Raw genomic sequence first — 17,948 nt, forward strand, 5'->3', positions numbered from 1 at the left:
CCATGTCACGTTTTGGGGGTAGCGCAGGAAGAGAAACAACAAACGTAGCTCAAGTATGTCTCCTTTATTTGTATACTGACGATGATGCCTAACTAAATCTTACTCCCAGATTAAGAGGGCCGCTAGTACCGCTACAGGCGGGACGCCCATGGGACTCTCTCTACGAGGGGGTGCGTGGGGGTGTGTGTGTGTGTGAGTGTGCGTAAGGCCTCCTGATGTGCCGCCAAGCGGAACCCGCTCGATACGAGCAGGGAACCCCTATGTCCGACAAGCCCGAAGGATTTACTTTATGCACAGCAAGCCCCCCTTGGAGTGTCGCCAAGCGAAACCCGCTCGATACGAGCAGGGAACCCCTATGACCGACACGCCCTAAAGGACTTACTTTAGGTACTGAAAGGGTCAAGAGTCCCGACGGTCACCACTGGGTTGCGTAAGGACTCTAGTCTGTTCAGCCTGGATTTCCAAGAAGGTATCGAGCCGTCCGGGCACTAGGAAGTTCGGACTGATGCTCGATAGACCGACCCAGAGACCAGTAATCTTCGATGGCTTGAGACGCTGATTAAATACTCGTCTCATGACCCCAATTTGCCGGTCTCGCTGATTCGGCAGTGCACTGGGGGAGACCGGGGCCAGACTAGGTAACGGAACATGGTGCAACTTATGTTATTCGTGACAATATGAGTCATACGTGTAAAAGAACTCAGGATTTTGCGTGACTTTATTGGGAATTAGAGCTTTGTGTCCGAACACCAACTCGTAAGGTGTAAATTGAGTAGTTGTATGGATAAGTGTGTTGTACGAAAACATAGCTGTGTGGACAAATAAATCCCAATTGTCTTGAGTTTGATTAACAAAATGTTTTAGATAATCTTTTAAGGTAGAATGTGAACGTTCTAACGCTCCATTACTTTGAGGTCTATAAAGAGAGGTAGTGATATGTTTTATTTTGAAGAGCTTATTTACTTCTTTTAATAGATTAGATGTAAAATCAGTACCATTATCGGTAACAATAGATTTTGGCATTCCAAAAATTAACATAAATTCACAAAATTTATCAGCTATAGTTTGAGCTTCATGGTTAGGTATAGCATACGCATAAGAAAATTTAGATAGATCATCCTGTAAGGTTAAAATAAACCGATTTCCAAACTCAGTAAGTGGCAATGGACCTACAATGTCTAAAAATAACTTTTCAAAGGGTTGTTTTGAGGTAGAAGTAATTTGCATAGGAGCTTTAATTGGATGGCGATTGACTTTATTTTCTTGGCATTTTTGACAAGTTTTCTTATATCTTTTTTCATACTTTGCCATTTAAAACTTTCTTTTATTCTTTTATAAGTTTTACTAAAACCTGGATGACCCGAAATTGATGTACTATGATTTTCTTTAATTATCTTACTTATTTCCTCTTTAGTGTGTGGTTTAATTTTTTCAGAATCTACTATAATGAATTTAAGAGCATCTTCGAAAAGATAGAATATCATTTCATTAATTATATCTTTTTTTAATGAAGGATTATAATGTTGCGGATTTTTTAAATACAGAGGTGTATTAGTAGTTTTAATAATAATAATAATAATTATAATAAAGCCGTTTATTCCGACAGATGTATACATCCACTTACAGGAAAAAAACTTACTAAACTAAACTAAACTAATCTAAACCCTGTGGCACGCCAGAGTTAGCAATAATAGCATTCGAAGTAAATCCTTCAATTTGAACGAATTGTCGCCTAGATGATAGGTATGATTTTACAAGGTCAATTAAAGAATCAGAAAACCCGAACAGTTTATCTAATTTGTCGAGCAGAACGAAATGGTCCACTCGATCAAATGCTTTCTGGAAGTCGGTGTAAATAACATCAACCTGTTTCCTATCATTTAGCGCTTGACAGACATGCTGTGAAAAGCAGGCTAAATTGGTGGCGCATGATCTATGAGAAAAGAAGCCATGTTGATAGGTAGACATACTGTTTTTAACTTGGCAGAAAATGTATTTATAAAGTATTATCTCAAATAATTTCGAAAAATTGCTTAGAATGGAAATGGGTCGATAATTTTCCACTATGTCGGAAGAACCCTTTTTGAGTACAGGGCAGACTTTGGCTTCTTTCCATTTGTTAGGAAAAGTACTTGTTTTTAAAATTAAATTAAATATATGTCTAAGCGGAAGCACCAACGCCGACACGCAATCTTTGACGACGAAGCTGGGGATAGCATCGGGACCAGATGTCAATTTATTGCTTAGCGATTTAGCAGCAAGCAGAATATCGTTTTCATCAATATCCAATACTTTTACTGACGCAGGAATACAGGCACTTGCATTGGAATGTTGAACTTTATCCAAGGGAATTGAGTCGGTATACGTCGAACGAAAATAGTCAGCAAAAGCCGATACAATATCTTCGGATCCACGATGAACCCTTTTCGAATATGTGACGGTATTTGGAATTTTTGAAAGTTTCTTTTTATCTTTGACAAAATCCCAGAATTGCTTGGGATCAGATGGTAGATTTTGCTCAATTTTTCGTAAATAAGTCGTGTAAGCTACATGGGTCTGGACTTTAATAATAGAGCGCAGTGTTCTGAAACGTTGAAGTAAGTGTTCAGTACCATGCTTTTTGTAATTTCTATGGACTTTTTCTTTACTGAATATGTTGTTAATTATTTCTTTATTGAACCAGGGTGGAAAACGGCGACGACGGGTGATTTTATGAGGTACACATAACTGAAATATGTTGCACAAATTAATATAAAATTGATTCAATGTTTCATTGACATTATTGTGGTTGGTGACCGGGCTCCAATCCGTCTTTAGGATCATGTCATACAAAACGGGAAAATTCGCTTTTCTGAAATTAAAAGTGACCTTATTGACTTTATTTATTTGAAAGTTGTCAGAACGAGGAATAGAGGCTGAAAAGTTAACCAGCAATGAAGGATGATGTGCGTCCTCGTTTACAAGGGAATATTCACTCCCTGACACCAGTAAATTAAAATTAGCAAAAACGAGATCAAGGCACCGACCACGTGCATTTGGAATATTATTATGTTGTGAAAGGTTAAGCATCATTGCGAAATTGGTCAAGAGTAGATGTTTGGGGTTCGGGTTGGGCGGATTTAATGTGAAGGTTGGGATATTGAAATCACCCAGAATAAGAACATTCTTACAATATAAATAATCAAGATATGAGAGCAATTCCAACAGCAATACACATTCAAGTTGAGTTGTTTCCACTGAGGGCGGTATATAAAGTACAATTATATACATTACCAAGTGGCCAATCATTAACCTGCAACCCACGTTGTCAATAAAAGGCGCTTTATCGCAAAAATCACTGAAGTCGAGACGCTGAGCATTAAGGGTATCCAAGACAGCCAGCAATACACCGCCACCCCTTGAAGCACCAGTCAGGTCCCGAGATCGATCACAGCGATACGTTGTGTATGTGTTGGGGAACAATTCAGCATCAAGTATGTCCGAGTGTAACCATGATTCGGTTATGGCGATTATATCATTGTTGGAGGTGAGAACGTTGAGCAAAAAGTTATCTGTTTTGCTTCGCAGTCCACGTGCATTCTGGTAGTAGCACGTAAGTTCTTTATTAGTAGACCTTGATGGGCGTGATGGGGTGCGAGTCTCATTTGACACGGGTAAAGTGATCGGGTGCATTTCCATCTGCGTCTTTATAAAAGAAAAATTAGAGTATTCATTGTTTATATTTCCTTGTGTGATACAACTTGTTAAGTCTGCGTCTGCAATGCCTGATGTGGAGCTAAAAAATTACGCCCCAAAGAGAAGTCGAACCGTTGATACATGATTCCCCTTGGCCAAAAAGCCTGGTCGTATACCAAGTCCTTCAGTTCAGGTTCGACACCTACCATAAAGTAGTTGGAAGTCGCATTTTCTTTTTTTACTTTGCATTGTTTAACCTCAATGTTGACGTCAGACTTTGTCTTATTGGCAATATAGGATTTTATGACGTCATCGGTAATAGTTTAAATGCAACATTTGTTTTAAAACTTTGAAGAGCATAAAAAATATCTTTGGAAGAAGGTTTATCAAAATAATTTAGATGTGTTATTAAAATGTATGTAGTAGAATTATTATTTTTTAAAGTTATAATGTCATACAATTTTATATTGTCAACATTAATTTTATTTAGATCGTATATTTGATTTAGAGTCTCGTAGAAAGAGTTAGATTCATCGAAATCTTTAGAAAAGAAAAGTATATTTGGAAAATGTTCGAAAATATTTTCTTTTAATATAGGATACTCAATTAAATCTTGATTTTCATAGTGAAATTTAATAAAATTGTCAAATGTCTTTTCACATTTATCAATATGTAATACAGGGTTTCTCGATAGTGCGTCTGCAACTGAATTAAGACGACCTGGTTTATAAGTAATTTGATAGTCATATTCCTCGAGCTTTAGTCTCCAGCGGACTAACCGTGATGAAGGATCTTTACAATTAAATAACCATGTAAGAGGACGACAATCTGTAACAATTTTAAATTTTCTTCCATAAAGATATGGTCGAAAATGTTTGACAGACCAAACTATTGACAATAGTTCTTTTTCTGTAGCAGAGTAGGACTGTTCAGCTTTATTTAAAGTACGACTTGCATATGCCACAGGTAAATCTTTATTATTCACTTCTTATGATAAAACTGATCCTATAGCGTAATCTGAAGCATCTGTTGTAAGAATAAATTCTTTACTAAAATCTGGAAATTGCAAAAGTAAATCGGTTAAAATATGTTTAAACTGATCAAATGATTTTTGTTGTTCTGGACCCCAACTAAAATTTTAGTCTTTTTTTAATAACAAAGTCATGGGTTTTGCAATAGCTGCAAAATTAGGAATAAAACGTCTATAGTATCCCGTTAGACCTAAAAATTGTTTTATATTTTTTGATGATTTTGGAATTGGAAAATTAATAATACTTTCAATTTTTGCAGAATCCGGCTCAACTCCATTTTGTGACAATTTGTGACCCAAGTAAATTATTTCTTTTTTCATAAATTCGCATTTATCAGGCTGCAATTTAAGATTGTTATTTGATAATCTTTGGAACACTAATTTTAATTTTTCTTCATGGTCAGATATGTTTGAGCCTACGATTACTAAATCATCTAAATAGACAAAACATTGATTTCCTTGTAAACCAGTTAAAATATTATTCATTAATCTCTGAAATATAGCTGGTCCACATTTTAGACCAAAAGCCATTCTAAGGAATTCATAGTGGGCATTTGGTGTAGAAAAAGCCGTTTTTGGGATATCGTCTTTATCCATTTTTATTTGGTGGAAACCAGAACTCAAATCTAATGAAGTGAAATATTGAGAATGTCCTAACTGATCTAAAATTTCATCGATACTTGGAATTGGATAATACTGACCTACGATGACATCGTTTAGACGCCGATAATCTACTACAACGCGAAATTTACGTTGTCCTGACGCATCCATTTTTTTCGGAACTACCCATAATGGTGCGTTATATGGGGAAACTGAGGGTTGTATAATTTTTTGTTTCAGCATTTTGTTGATTTGTTTAAAAACTTCTTCTTCATGCACTTTTGGAAGCCTATAAATTTTTGATGCGATTGGAATATCAGTTGTTGTCTGGATTTTGCACTGAATTGCATCTGTGTACGTAAGATCATCATTCGGTAAATGAAAAATATGATTGAACTCTCTACATAAATTGAGAACTGACTCTGTTTCTTCAAGGTTTAGATGACTTAATCTGAGATTTGCTTCTAGAATTGAATTTCGATATGCTGAATTCATTTTATTCTTATCATAACTCACATGGAAAACCTGCGATTCGGTTTCATTAAAAGGAATTAACTCGAGATTTATAAAATTAACTTGCACAGCTTTTTCAAGAGTGTTAACTATTGTCGTCAAGGCAGTATTATTTTCCTGAACCTTGAGAACTGCTTTAGCTAGGAAAACTCCGTCGATAATAGCCTTATCGCAAAAATATCCTTCTTTGACTTTATGACCATTTGTGATATTTACTCGTATTACCGTCTCAGAACGCGGTTGCAAGACGTAGATTTCAGCATCGTTTGCATTCGAGCAAAAATGTATTTTGATTGGAAATGGAATAGATTTAAGTTTTATCTCATTTTTACTGTAGGAAAACTCTGTTTCTTCAGCTGTTAAAATATCATTACCTATTAAGCCATCAAAAGGAATGTTTGTATTATCTCTGATTATATGGAACTTAGGATTGAACTCGTGTTTGTCATGAAATTTGATACTTAATGTTATGGTACCTGCAGTTTCAATAGGCTCACTTTTGTTTATGCCATGTAATAACATTTTTTCGTGTGGATTGAAATTTAAATCAGTAAGTTTAAGTTTTGGAATTTTTATTAGAGATACTTTGGCACCGGTATCAATTAAAAATGTAAAATAAAATAAGTTACCGTTTTTGTCGAGATGAGGCATTTTGACAAAAGACATGCATTTATCGCTATTTACGGTATAACATGGAATAGTTACAGATTCTTTGTTTAAACTGATTGGATTATTAGTAGAATTGATTTGTTGTAAGTATTGAGATTCAGAGTTAGAGTTAGTATTTGATGTGTCGATTAGGATTTTGTTTAGTCCATCAGAGCGACACTGGCGGTGGACTGCTCCCAGTTTAAAGAATTGGAGTTTTGTTGTTTTGTTTTGGGCTGATGACTATTATTTTGATTTTGTAGCCTGTTATTGTAATTTATTGAATTAAAGTTTCGGGAATTGTTAGAATTTGAAAAATTTTGAGAATTGTTAGAATTTGGAAAGTTTCGTGAATTGTTAGAATTTGAAAAGTTTTGGGTTGCCTGCGAATTAAATGATGTTCTAGAATCAGATGGACGCAATGAATTGGAGTTGTAAGAATTGTAATTTCGATTTTTAGAATAACATTCTCTTAAAGTGTGTCCTTTTTTCTTACAGTTAGAACAATAACTGTTTTCAAATGAATTATAGGTTTTCGGCAAATTTTGTTTTCTAGCTAAGAGATGCTTTTCCTCTAAAAGGGCTTCAGAAAGAGCTGCATTTATATTTTTCGGCTTAGATCTTCGCAAACAAGAAGATATGTCATTCATTAGAATGTAAAATAAAACGTTGCAAAGCTATTTCTTTGATCATGGCTATTCTGCCCATTGATTCATCTTCATCTTGAAGTGAAGTAGTATTTAAAGCTAATGTTTGCAAAAGTTCGATACGACTAAAATAACTTTGAACGGATTCCATTTTTCCTTGCCTTAGTGTATTTAATTCTTCAAGAATTTGAGATAAATCACGTCTATCACCGAATAATTCAATTAAACATTCTTTAATGTCATCAAAATCGTAGAATCTTTTAAATCTAGTTTGAGCACGAGCTGATCCTTTTAAAGAGAGAGATGGAATGAAGTGGGTCTAGAGCTGACTAAGTATAAATGTAATAAAATATAGGAATAAGCGTGGGAATATAACAATATACACACGTGGATGATATATAAAAAAAAATGATAATAAAAAAAATGGAATGTATGATGTCATATTATTGCCAAATAGCGAGTATAATCTAGTCATGAAATTAATCCAATTATTTTTTAGCGCCATGAACTAATAAGGTGTGATAAAAAATGTTTCGCTGAAGAGGCGAATATTCCTGACACGACGCTCCGACAATCTTGTTGGTTGATGACGAGCTACTAACATAAAAGTTCGACGTTGTTTACATGACTAATTTTGATCACGCGGTGCATACACGGGATTCCTTGCTTTACAGCATTTGGAAAATGAATTTCACACGTTCCATTTTTTATTTTTTTTAATGGAAAATGGATCGTAGATACTAACAAATAAATAACGGTTACAGATGATGCTAAAATTAATTTTGTTATAAGACATAATATTGTATATTAAGCCTTAAGTAGCACATACTAACCTTTTGTCTTATATTTCATGTAACACTGAGGGCTATGTAAGAAAGAGGCGAACTATGATGAGCCATTATTGTTGTTGGAACTCCCGATGGGCCTGTACGTTGATACGGAGGTCCAAGCTAGCCGAATCATCGATTCAATAATCGACCCACACCACAAACATTTATGGAACAGTGATCACAATGGTGTTCAGTGATGTGAGATGCGAAGTTTGGCTCATAGGACTAAGCCTCAATTGAACTTTTCTCAGTGTTGCAATATTTTATTTTTTTTTTTTTTGTTCTGCCATTGCCGGAACCGAATAGATTAAAAGTGCATGATATTGTTTATGTATAATTTCAGGAGAGGAAAGATTTTATTGAGTTTCTTGTTAGAATAAGTACTAACTTATTATTAAGAAATGGTTGTAAACTTAACTGGGTACTATGAAATACTCACATATGTAAACTTACTAACCATTTATCAGGATGCCTTGGTATGTACACATGTAATTTTTAAATTTATGTTAACGATATGTTTTTTCTATTGTTTAAAGTTTTTATTATTGTTCATTTAAAACTGGGGACCAGTTTTTCTGGGGCGGAGGCATATGTCACGAATGGAAAATCCGTTAATTGGAAAGTTGGACTGATTAACTTAAAAAACATAAGAGTATTCGAGGATTGCGAAATATTAAGCGCACGAGGCAAGGTCGCATCACGATGCACCGAATGTGTCATGCACCGAGTGCACCGTATCGGTGATGAGTCACCACCACCTGCTTTACAGAAATGTGAAAAACAAGCGACAATAACAAACTGCGTCAGCCGATCAATCGGGTATAAAATACGCCGATTTTAGCAGTATAGGATAAGTGTGAACCGATCAACGGTAGTGCGACCAGCTGACCCGAGAAGTCGAAATGTCGACTCTCCTCGGAAAAAGATCAAGTTAATTAGTCCGTTCTCCAAAGTTGTTCAAACGCGAAGTGACCAAGCCAGCCACCAGGAAATGCTAAGTCCTCAGCTTGTGACTATGTAAGTACAAGCGTAAAATTGTCAACTTCTAGTATGTTTACAACCGTATTGTGCATCCATTTGTGTATACTATATTTAATAGATTTAAGTGTTATATGAGAAAAACTCAGCGTTTGATTCCATCCCTAAAACTGAGATCCCGGCGCGACGTTTAACGTCGTGAGTCAGTTTAATTGGTGAACCCAGAAGGGCTCATAAATTAAACGTGACAATATAAAATTATTTGTATATAAAGTTCCATTAAATAGGAGTAAAATAAAAATAAAAGGAAGAGGTAAATAAAAGGTAAAAGGGTATACAATGATAATATTAGTAATGATAAAAGGTAATGTATATAACAAATAAATTATAAAATAGTACAATTCCCTTTTTTTTATAAGATAAGATAATATAGCCTTTTGCGATAATTAGAGTTTAAACGCTTTTCCTCTGAGATTCTTTCGCGCACTTTTTACACTTGAGTCTAGACTTTCACTTAGTTTATCTAGTTCGATGGGCACTTCGTTTTCATGGTCTTCGGGAGACGTCATCATCAACGATTCCCTCGGGGTTGGAATCGGCGGTCGTTTTTGGATACTCTTCTGTTTCGGATTGATGTATGAATCAGATCCTAAACTGCTATGACTGATGTTGTTATGGCTGTTAATGCACACTAAGGGGTTACAGTTGGAACCACGACACATCCGCGTTAACCAAGAGATTAATGGCCATCGATATTTCGGCAGCAACACCAGCAAAATGAAAAGATATATTGCAACTGCAGCTATTATTCCAAAGAGAACGTTGTACCATTTGGATTTAACCACATACAAGGGTTGGTTAATCCTTTCAGTTAGCTCATCGTCAAATTGTTGAATTTTACTCTTAGCATGACGTAACCGTTCAAGTTCAAGTTTGAGAGTCTAATCGGCTCCATTTCTTCTGTTGCTAAGTAGTCTTGTTCCATTATGCAGCAATTGTCTTTGGTGATGTCGATAGTCGGTATATAATTGCAATTTCCGGTCTGATTGGAAGTGGATGTTAATAATGTCGATGTAGTATAGCATTTGCATCTGGGTTGTAACATAAACATTCCAACGCCTTGTAAGCTGATATCATGGACTTGTGGATTAGAGTCGCAATTTATGGTTTCTATGGTATTCTGGCTCACGATGTATAACCACTGATTGGGTGCCAACGGGTGCCAAATCTCGATTTCCGATTTTATGGTTTTTGTCTCGCATCTGCTGGGTATTTTTAAATCTATTTCGCATGTGGGTCGTTCGTTGACTAGATGTATGACGGCTCTCGTGCAAATAAATTCCATTGATAAACTTTTCTCGCACGTTGACAGGTCGTTGAATTCACTGTAGTACGTCCTCGTAGTGCTCAGTAATAGGTAAGGTATAGAATGGTTGATATAGGAGTAGACGTTTGGTTGTTTCGTAGGTGCAGGTAGAGGAATTAAATTATATATTTGATAAGTTTCTTTGGTTACAAGTGGAATTTTTATCGCAAAAATTAAAATTTTGTTAGCGTATGCTACTGATAGTTTGTTTACATAAGTCAAAATACTTATATGAATTATCAAAATCGTGTAAATCATAAGGTAATTCCAAATTTGATATTAATTTTAGTTTTGTCAACTCATACCTTAAGTGCCTTGGGGTAATTATGTTTGGGTGCAATATATTTTGCTGTGAAAATAAGATTGATGCTATCATTACATCAAATTCTTCGTTTAGTTCATTGCATAATTGACTAATTAAGTTGAGATGATCAGTAACCGTTCGACTGTAAGTAAAGGAGTTGATTCTTTTTACAGTATTTTTAGAGAAATTATTGAATTTTAACATATTTTCATTAAGTCTTTGTTCGTTAAATTGAAGAGTAGATGCAGTTTTATTATAATCACTAATTGCGTCAGACATTACGTGAACTTGTTGTTTCATCAATAACTGCATGTCGTGATTTTGTTGAGCGACGGCTTCAATGGCTTGTTATGATGAAACCTCACGTTAATGAGATTTCAACACCCTTTAATTAGATAGCTCAAGGTCGTGGATTAATTGCATGAGTTCATAACTAGCTATAGATGAACACACTTGGATATACTGCAGGAAATCAAACGAGCCACTTGTTGTATATGTACACGTGTATATTACAAATTAAAATAACTACAATATTTACAAAAATTTACAAAATTATTTACACACTTTACAAAAAGTTGCCGAGAAAATTAAAAAGACAAAAAGAAAGTTAAATTTGAACAAATGAAAAAAAAAACAAGAGAAGTTAAATTTGAAATTTTAAAAAAAAAACAGGAAAAGTTTTCCCAGTGCCACACTGTCTCTAATTGCCCTTACCAGCCGTCAAAGACGATGTTTGGGTCCTGGAACCTCCAGTATCCTCTTCCCAGTCGTCAGTAGTGGCCACCGCTGATTTCCAGGTAGGAAATGGAGTCCAGAGACTGGTGACAGGTACCTAGGGCAGAAAACAGCAGAACACCAGGGAAAACGAACAAACAGCTTCAACACTTGTTCCGGCAACCAAAAAGGTGACCAGAGGCGATGACAAGTGCTGAAGTTGTTCAGAGCAAATTGATATAAACTAAAAAATAAAAATCAAATGAAATCAAATAAAACTAAGTCAAATGAGGAATTGTCTTGGTGGTTCAACTCTGACCTTTTTAAACCTCTGTGGCCGGTGATCGGCTTTCCCAACACGTGGGCTGGTTTTTGGACTTTTACTTTTCAATCCCCGATTGAAACGTTCTTTTCTCGGGAAAACTCTCAGACCTCTGGTCAGGAGACCCTTGGAATTCCGGTCGGAAAGGTCTTTGAAATTCCGGTCGGAAAGGTCTTTGAAATTCCGGTCGGAAAAGTCCCTGAATCTCCGGTTGGGAAAAGTCCTTGAATCTCCGAATATCCGGATGGGCCGAACACAATGCTGTGTTGGAAAATTGGGCCGATACAAAATAATTCAAAAGAACTAACAATAAAACCAATTTACCTGTAATTCAGCCAGATGATCACGGATTAAAAATCAAATTCACACACACGCCACACGGCTCAGAAAAAAGGATCAGATGTCGGCAGTTCGAGTGCTGTAGTGGTAAAGAGACCGATATCACAAAGTGGGGTGATTAAATAGGCACATGGCACCTGACACAAAGAAACACGACCACAAACCGACGCTCCCCCGACAAAAATCGAAACCAATCACGTGACTACGGCACCTGATAACTTATCAGGTCACGCACCCACATTTACAACAAAATGTGCACAAAGTGCAATTGGAGGATTTAAGCGATCGGAATCGGTCTACCAGTGTAACTAGGCCCATGTACATTAAAAACACAAATCAAACGAGTTAACGGACGAAAACTCTATTTCGTACGTAACAGGCTTCTGTGTAAAATGTTGCATCAAGTTAGAATTTCAAAAATGAAATTTAGGTTTTTAAAAAATTTATTTTGCCAAGAAGCGAATACAATGGATGGTACTAAAGAACTAACTATTATCATGCTTAACCTATATTTAATACATCTACATTTGCTGAGTTTGCATGGGAATATAAAATAGGCGAATAGCATGGGAACTTAACTAGCTAAGCACTATTAAGATTATCGTGGGAATTTAACTCCTCCCCTCGTAAGATGAAAGCACATAACATAAAAATGTGGTTTCACTTTTTCAAAAAACGTTATTTTCGGGATATTCATTTTCCGGCACTTTTTTACAATTTTCTTGTAAATGAAGTACACTATTAGGCTCGTGAAAACTACATACCAGGTGTCCAAGAGCACCCTGGACATAGGAGATTAACATGGGAAAATGGTTTTGATTTTTTTGCGCCTGTACGGTTCATTTAATGGAAAAACGCTTTAGATAAAAGTTGTAGAGCACATTTTCGGCTATCAACTCGTAATTTTTTCAATACCGTAGATTTGACCATTAAGACGAAAAACGGATCAAAAATTCGGAAATTTTAAATTTTGCGCCAAGCGGTCGTTAAGGAAAGTTTATATCGGGTCGTGCTACCAACTTTTCAAAATCATAACAAATCGCTCTCAGTCATTCTGTAATCAAAACATTCAAAACAAGTTTATTTAGTAATAATTTTGAGTTACTACCCACATACTGCGAAGAAAATACAAATAAATCGTGATAAAAACACTTCATCAGGAGCCACAGTCCAAAAATCTGGTAAGGTGCGTTTATAACCTCATTCAATGTCTCTACTAAACTTATTTACTTTGTAGCAAAATTCTTTAAGAAAACACTGGTTTTGCTTGCAAATATTTAATGAGGATGACCGAATCACCTATCTCAAGCCTCTTCATAACACTACCAAACGATTTAAAGTGATAAAAACAATGGAGTAGGAAGGCCTGCAGATGTTTGAAGATAAGTTGCTTCACTCTACAGGGACCGCAAAAGAGGGTAAATACTACCCTCAAAAGTGGTACAATTTAGTGACCTATGTGACTGATAGTTTTATTGTATCCTTCTGTTTTGTAGTGTTATCAACACACCACAGTGTTTAAGTGGTTTTACATTGTATGATGTTAATAAAAAGGCATTTTTTATAACTGATTGTCAATGTTTTTTCCTAGCTCTACAGGGTAAGGTAAGTACTGATATTTAATTAGCTCCATTAGTTAACTTGAACATCATTCAAATACAAGGATACTTGTAAAATGTCTACTAACCAAAAATAGTTTATTTGCAAGTAATGTGTAACTCGAGTTCACATTTGATTAGTAAAGGTATGTCCTGTGAAATGGTGTATTAAATTAGAAGCAAGTTGTTTCTCTTTAGAGACTTTCAATCACTATATTTCACCTACCTTTGCTAATTTGGAACTCCACTATTATCCAAACATTAGGTTAGTAAGACAAAGTTGTTTTTAGCATAGCTTGTATGGTGAAAGGTTCACCCACTCACACTCAATCTGTGGAACAATCACTGTTTATGTGGTAAGACCAGTTTTTTTTGCCACCTATTGTACTTAAGCTTTTCACTTGAAGAAAATGTATACTGTACCTTGAACTGTGAATAAATAATTAATACAAACGTTCAGTGTACAAAGTTTTATTTGGAACAATTGAGTGTGTGGAAAAAAGAACACAATTATAATGTTAATACCTAAACCTAGAATAGAACAGCTCATGTAGATAGCTCAATTGAAAAGTTGGTTTTTTCATAATACCTACCCATATACAAAAACTTTTGTCACCTGACTGATAATTTGACTGTGTAAATCCATATTCTGTTCCTAGAAGGGGTTTCTCAGAGGTTTTATAGCCAGTTTAAGATTCTTCACATTTCAGTCAGATCAAATTTTGAGATTTAAGTCAGGTATCAACACTGAATCATTTTAAGTTTTAGTTGCAACACTGATGAAGACCCTCGCTGATGATAGTCCATGAAGTTAAGCACATTGAAGCTAAATCACACCACTTTTGAAGGAAGTATTTGGCCCCTTTGGTGTTGTCCCTGTACAGGAGGAAACTTATCTTCAAAGATCTGGCTTCATTGCCCACTGTTTTCATCTTCATCACTTTAAATCGTGTGGTAGTGTTATGAAGAGGCTTGAGATAGGTGATTCGGTCGTCCTCATTAAATATTTGCAAGCAAAACCAATGTTTTCTTAAAGAGTTTTGCTACAAAGTAAATAAGTTGAGTAGAGACATTAAATGAGGTTATAAACGCAACTTACCAGATTTTTGGGCTGTGGCTACTAAAAAAGTTTTCTTGTCACAATTTATTTGTATTTTCTACGCATTATGTGGGTAGTAACTCAAAATTATTACTAAATAAACTTGTTTTGAATGTTTTGATAACAGAATGGCTGATAGCGATTTGTTATGATTTTGAAATGTTGGTAGCACGACCGGATATAAACTTTCCTTGACGACCGCTTGGCGCGAGATTTAAAATTTCCGAATTTTAGATCCGTTTTTGGTCTTAATCGTCAAATCTACGGTATTGAAAAAATTACGAGTTGATAGCCGAAAATGTGCTCTACAACTTTTATCTAAAGCGTTTTTCCATTAAATGAACCGTACAGGCGCAAAAAAATCAAAACCATTTTCCCATGTTAATCTCCTATGTCCAGGGTGCTCTTGGACACCTGGTATTTGGCTGGACAAAACCAGGCAATATGAAAGCGCAAATCAGGAAAGCTTTCAGGACAATATCCCCTGAAATATTTAACAATGTCGCTGAAAGATTTCAAAAGAGAGTACGTTGTGTGTGAAGAAGTACTTAATTTAATTTCTTCAAATATATTATGATTTTATGTCTCCAAACAAATATTGACATTATTAGTACTAATGGCAATAATTATGTATAATTATGTAAAACCGTTTTCCCTATATCTGTATCTCCTATGTCCAAGGTGCTTTGGTATATGAGATACACGCGTATAAAGACACGTTTTATTTGCTCTTCAATAAAGTGTTTCTTGCAAAGTAGTGACAACTTAATTTTGCATTTGGGATGGCTCAAAACAGTGGCGGTTCCAAAGACACTGACAAAAAAGTGATTAAATTTGTTGAAGAATTTCCACGGAAAAACAGATCCAATTCAATGGGTTTAACAAAGTTTTCAAAGTTTGAAGTAGAAGTCCATTGTCTCGCAGTGGAGGTGTAAGAATACAGGGTGCGGAATAACACACAGTCTTCTCCACTATAAATTTATTAACCCACCAGTTAATGGGGGCGCGCTCGACTAGTTTCGGGCATAGACATGCCCATCATCAGGAGCTAAAAGGATTAAAACGCTCTAACAAAGGTGAACTCAAAAATGTGGACAATGGCGAAGGACATACCTTAAAAGCTGCTTAACACATTAGACGCTGTCTTTCTATACAGGGATAGACAGCGCGACCCATTAGTAGCAAAGAGTTATCTTAACATTAATGGAAGGCAACTAAACTGTAAAATGGTTGAAAAAGAATTTGGAATATAAAATTAAAGTGTAAAAGAGTTTCATTACCTTATCATGGAGAAAAAACACTTAACTACACTTAGTAACTATTAACATTCTAAATATTAATTATAAAAATTATAAAAGTAAAAACCGCGTGGCGGGGGACCCCATCCCGTAGGTGCGGGAGCCCCAATCGTACAGGGGAGTGCAAAAACTTTCAGATGTATGTTGCTGAGGGCAGAACAAGGGCAAAATGGACGAAGCAAAGTGATTTATTGAAAAAAGTTAATTTGGATGTGCGCATAGGAAAACTGTTAAACTTAAGAGTGGGGAGGAAGGTAGGTGTCAAGAAAGAGGAATTATTGATTAATAAAATAAAATTCAAAAATTGAGAGTTCCGCAACCCACAAGACAAGGCACGCCGTGACCCGCAAAGCAAGAATACGCACTCAACAAGTTGACACCTGACAGGTGTAAAAACACTGGAGTGGCCAACATGGTGGTCGATTTCTCTGCAATTCTAAAGACCCCACCCCTCTTCTTAACAGATCCGGAGTGTATCAGTTAACTTGCTGTACCCCAAACTGCAATTCCCGTTACGTTGGCCAGACTGGTAGGAAATTCTCCACTAGAATCCATGAACACCTTAGAGAGTTTGACAAGTTCCAGAAAAAACCTACTTTGGACGCCACCAACATGAGATCCAATTTTTCCCGCCACCTTCACTTCAACAACCATACTTTCACTACCGAAGAGGGCTTTAAATCCTTACATTTTTGTGATAAGGGTAACCTTATGAATCTGCTGGAGGTGTTGGAGATTGGCAGAGCAATAGAGGATGAAGAGCACCCCTGCCTCAATGACCAGCTTAACCACGTTGCTACAGCATTTTTCAAGTCCTTGACCATTTAAATTATCTTTTTCCATTCTTTTAACTCGATTAATATCCTAATTTTTCCTTCTGCATCACATCACACTAAACTCCCCTCTCCCCTTCCTACTGTAATCACCATCTGTCTTTTCTCAGCCGTCATTCTTTCTGTCCACCATGTTGGCCACTCCAGTGTTTTTACACCTGTCAGGTGTCAACTTGTTGAGTGCGTATTCTTGCTTTGCGGGTCACGGCGTGCCTTGTCTTGTGGGTTGCGGAACTCTCAATTTTTGAATTTTATTTTATTAATCAATAATTCCTCTTTCTTGACACCTACCTTCCTCCCCACTCTTAAGTTTAACAGTTTTCCTATGCGCACATTCAAATTAACTTTTTTCAATAAATCACTTTGTTTCGTCCATTTTGTCCTTGTTCTGCCCTCAGCAACATACATCTGAAAGTTTTTGCACTCCCCTGTACGATTGGGGCTCCCGCACCTACGGGATGGGGTCCCCCGCCACGCGGTTTTTACTTTTATAATTTTTATAATTAATATTTAGAATGTTAATAGTTACTAAGTGTAGTTAAGTGTTTTTTCTCCATGATAAGGTAATGAAACTTTTTTATACTTTAATTTTATATTCCAAATTCTTTTTCAACCATTTTACAGTTTAGTTGCCTTCCATTAATGATAAGTTAACTCTTTGCTACTAATGGGTCTCGCTGTCTATCCCTGTACAGAAAGACAGCGTCTAATGTGTTAAGCAGCTTTTAAGGTATGTCCTTCGCCATTGTCCACATTTTTGAGTTCACCTTTGTTAGAGCGTTTTAATTCTTTTAGCTCCTGATGATGGGCATGTCTATGCCCGAAACTAGTCGAGCGCGCCCCCATTAACTGGTGGGTTAATAAATTTATAGTGGAGAAGACTGTGTGTTATTCCGCACCCTGTATTTCTATGTTTGCTATGTTGTTGCATAAATTAACTATAATATATCAAAGACTTTATATCCGTTCAGCCAATTGTAACTGCTTGCTTAACCAATCCTTAACCGCTTTTGAAAAAAGCTTCTAATTATTAAAGCACACATAATTTACAGATGAAATGTTAAAGGTAACAAATGTGATTATTACAGGTTACTGGGTCAATATTTCACACTGGACAGACATGACTGACTGACAGACCTAAATTGACATACATC

At 36.0% G+C, this 17,948-nt stretch overlaps 1 long non-coding RNA gene across 1 annotated transcript; it reads right to left on the reverse strand.

Annotated features, from left to right (window-relative positions):
- Window positions 1-11,076: 11,076 nt before the first annotated feature.
- Window positions 11,077-12,360, reverse strand: LOC145738096 (uncharacterized). Its single transcript, XR_014180585.1, has 2 exons — window positions 11,952-12,360; window positions 11,077-11,888 (listed from the first exon to the last, which is right to left on the reverse strand). It is a non-coding gene; the product is annotated as an uncharacterized LOC145738096 (long non-coding RNA).
- Between the last annotated feature and the right edge of the window lie 5,588 nt (window positions 12,361-17,948).

The sequence above is a fragment of the Ips typographus genome, linkage group LG15 (genome assembly GCF_016097725.1).
Source record: "Ips typographus isolate SLU linkage group LG15, UJ_Ityp_2.0, whole genome shotgun sequence".
In the NCBI taxonomy this organism is placed as follows: Eukaryota; Metazoa; Arthropoda; class Insecta; order Coleoptera; family Curculionidae; genus Ips; species Ips typographus.